Source organism: Schistocerca americana, chromosome 6 (genome assembly GCF_021461395.2).
Source record: "Schistocerca americana isolate TAMUIC-IGC-003095 chromosome 6, iqSchAmer2.1, whole genome shotgun sequence".
NCBI lineage: Eukaryota > Metazoa > Arthropoda > Insecta > Orthoptera > Acrididae > Schistocerca > Schistocerca americana.
In genome coordinates, this window is record NC_060124.1 from 101,832,701 (window position 1) to 101,836,450 (window position 3,750).

The 3,750-nt window shown below is 43.2% G+C and overlaps 1 pseudogene; it reads right to left on the reverse strand.

The window, feature by feature from the left end:
• Positions 1 to 578: 578 nt before the first annotated feature.
• On the reverse strand, positions 579 to 696 carry LOC124620552 (annotated as a pseudogene).
• Positions 697 to 3,750: the final 3,054 nt, after the last annotated feature.

Here is a 3,750-nt window from a genome sequence, read left to right on the forward strand (position 1 = left end):
CATAACGTGTGGTGGATCCACTGTCAAAACCTATCCCTGAAGTAATGCATCTTGGATCCACCTATAAGCTCTTTCCTGATCCCATTCTAAACGTATTGTGTGCCACAGCGCCCCCCTCCCCCCCCCCCCCCCCCCATGTAACTGACACACGCACACATACACATATAGAAAAATAGAGATGTTGCGCTAGGTGTTGGCAACAGTTCTACATTTAAAATCAATTATAGAATACGTGGAAAGAAGTGATGTCATGCTCACATGAGCAGAAATGACAGAAAATAGGTAAAATCACGAAAATTGGCGGAAAACGTGTATAAACTGAGAGAAAATACGTTAAAATGCAGGGAAAATTAGGGAGTATGAGGGAGTATTTGTATGTCTGCCTAAAAAACTAAACTCCATCAGAACGGTACCCTCCGGCCGCCGTGTCATGCTCAGCTGACAGGTGTCACTGGACACAGATATGGAGAGGGACAAGGTCAGTACACTGCTCTCCCAGCCGTATGTCAGACCAGAGCCGCTACTTCTCAATCAAGTAGCTCCTCAGTTGGCCTCACAAGGGCTGAGTGCACCCCGCTTGCCAACAGCGCTCGGCAGACCGGATGGTCACCCATCCAAGTGCTAGCCCAGTCCGACAGTAATTAACTTTGGTGATCTGATGGGAACTGGTGTTACCACTGCGGCAAGGCCGTTGGCCTACATGTCCGCCTGGTGCAGGAAAATTCTTTTATATGGGAACGGGTAGGTGACAGCAAGAGAAATATGAGAGAAAGTTGACATGGAAGCACCAGGAACCAAGGAAACAGTCATGTTTCGTCGACAGCGAAAAAGACAGCTGGAATATAATGTTTAACGTGGATGACCACCAAATGTAGAGTAATAAATTTACATATGTCAGAACATAAGCCCAGGTGTGGCCCCAAAGTTATCAGCAAACACCTTATAGATTTTTATAAAATGACCTTAGCTAAAGAGCATTGTATTACTACTTTGGGGACTGCAATATACAACTACAGAATGGATCACGCGTTTGACCCTGTGTAACACTGTTTGTGTGTTTTAAACTCTTACAAACATTATTTACAATGTATGTCCCTGTACTCTCTACCAATCAAAGCTGTGAAGTATCAGGTAAAAAATACCTTACAGAATAGATGCTTCATGGTTTTTAACAACATTCTGCAGTATGTCTGTTGAAGTAATGGGGATGTATGCAGGCTCACTGATGTCGCTGATGCTTTCCTGGAACATAGAACCACCTGCTTCTAAATTGATATGGATCTGCGTTAAAGGATGTTAGATAGTAGGTGGAGTAATCGGTTGAGAGGGTTTGTAAAGAGCTAAGATTTACTGACAGACTTCCGATGCATTCTAGAGAGAGGGAGATATTGTAGCATGTCATTTATCGCAGATTTAACCATTTTTTCCGTTCTCTCAGGCTGTAACAATTGTGGTGTGTAACCTGTGTTCGACTTTGCGTGTTCTGCATATGGTTCAAATGGCTCTGAGCACTATGGGGCTTATCTTCTGAGGTCATCAGACCCCTAGAACTTAGAACTACTTAAACCTAACTAACCTAAGGACAACACAGACATCCATGCCCGAGGCAGGATTCGAACCTGCGACCGTAGCGGTCCCGCGGTTCCAGACTGCAGCGCCTAGAACCGCTCGGCCACTACGGGCGGCGCTTCTGCATATGACTTAGAGTGCTGTCTACCTGCAATCATTAACAGTAAGCCTCTCCATACCACAGTCGGCAGAGGTGTTCTATAGCATTTGTGATTAATCAAGTCCTCCAAACCGACGGAAACCTATTTCAGCACCCTCCTCTATGCGAACGAAGATATATGCAAACATACTTCTTTTCCCTGCCACATCTTGGTCAGAAACCGAGTCTTCAGTTTCATAACTGCAGTGATTTGAAATCAGTGACAGTGGTTTGTGAGGCACTGCAATCCCTGTGTTTACAGTTCCTTGTCATATGTTTGTGAAAGAGATTGTGCAGCGTTGTGCGTAATTTCACACGACAAACACTACTGCTATGCATTTGTCTATTTCCTCATAATATGTCGTTGTTTCATGCATTTTCCTTTGCTGACAGTCATGTTATAAGAGTGACGTGAGGATAGCATAATTTCCAAATCGTAATCAGATGTGACAGTGAATGCTATACTCCTCCAGAAAGATAAGAATCCATGTTTTTTCCCCCCCTTTGGTGTAGAAGGTAGTAGCCGTGTCATCCTAAAGTTTCTCGCCATAGTGAGTGGGGTAGATAACTTTCAGGGTGAATGTATGTCAGGTGTTGAAAATATCTTTCATTTCGTGTATTCCGGTATTAACAACGTTGCATTCCACGTTACTAATATATCGGAACCCACACTGCTTTAACCTGATAACATGTTTGAAGTGCAGACTCATGTAGCGTTAGGAGCGTTTTTTTATGTTCTGCAATCATTTCTCTCTTTCCAATACCTTTGTGATATGGAATCCCAACACCTCGACAGTACTACAAAATTGATAGTATAGGTGTTTTAGGTAAAATGTTTCAATGTCCTGTCTGCTCCTCCATCATGCATAAACCATACATTTCTTCTTCTTCTCAATGGTCTGTTATGTCACCACAACACTCTTAAATGTGTCAGGTTCGTATCTACTATACATCAGCATGCAGGCATCTAGAGAGATCGTAATTGTATGGGTGACATGAGTAAGACTGGTACAGAACAGTGTTCGTGGGACGATAGCTATAGTATTGGAATGGAAATACTGGTCTATATCACAGGTGTCGGTCCATTGTGCACATTTGGAACACGTGTTATGCTCTTTCCAAAAGTAAAATATCGAATTACGTAGATCTCAGCTCGTTCTGTCCCTTAACACTAGAAGTACCAGACTTCGCCGCACCCCTAGTAATATCATGTGGATCACTTTTGACCCACGGTAGCAAAACCACCGTTTTATTCGTTTTTGAGTAGTGTTTTGAGTGTCGCCATGTTGACAATACCTTCAGGAAGACTCTAAAATGTAACCAAAGGGTAATTTTGGTTCTAAAATGAACAGTACACTGCCAAACATAATTTTCAGAAATATTTTTTTTTTATTTTCGCTTTTACACACGAAATTACACAACCTTTCATCAATCATCGTTAAAACAACTACAGGGTGTTTCAAAAATGATCGGTATATTTGAAACGGCAATAAAAACTAAACGAGCAGCGATAGAAATACACCGTTTGTTGCAATATGCTTGGGACAACAGTACATTTTCAGGCGCACAAACTTTCGAAATTACAGTAGTTACAATTTTCAACAACAGATGGCGCTGCAAGTGATGTGAAAGATATAGAAGACAACGCAGTCTGTGGGTGCGCCGTTCTGTACGTCGTCTTTCTGCTGTAAGCGTGTGCTGTTCACAACGTGCAAGTGTGCTGTAGACAACACGGTTTATTCCTTAGAACAGAGGATTTTTCTGGTGTTGGAATTCCACCGCCTAGAACACAGTGTTGTTGCAACAAGACGAAGTTTTCAACGGAGGTTTAATGTAACCAAAGGACCGAAAAGCGATACAATAAAGGATCTGTTTGAAAAATTTCAACGGACTGGGAACGTGACGGATGAACGTGCTGGAAAGGTAGGGCGACCGCGTATGGCAACCACAGAGGGCAACGTGCAGCTAGTGCAGCAGGTGATCCAACAGCGGCCTCGGGCTTCCGTTCGCCGTGTTGCAGCTGCGGTCCAAATGACGCCAAC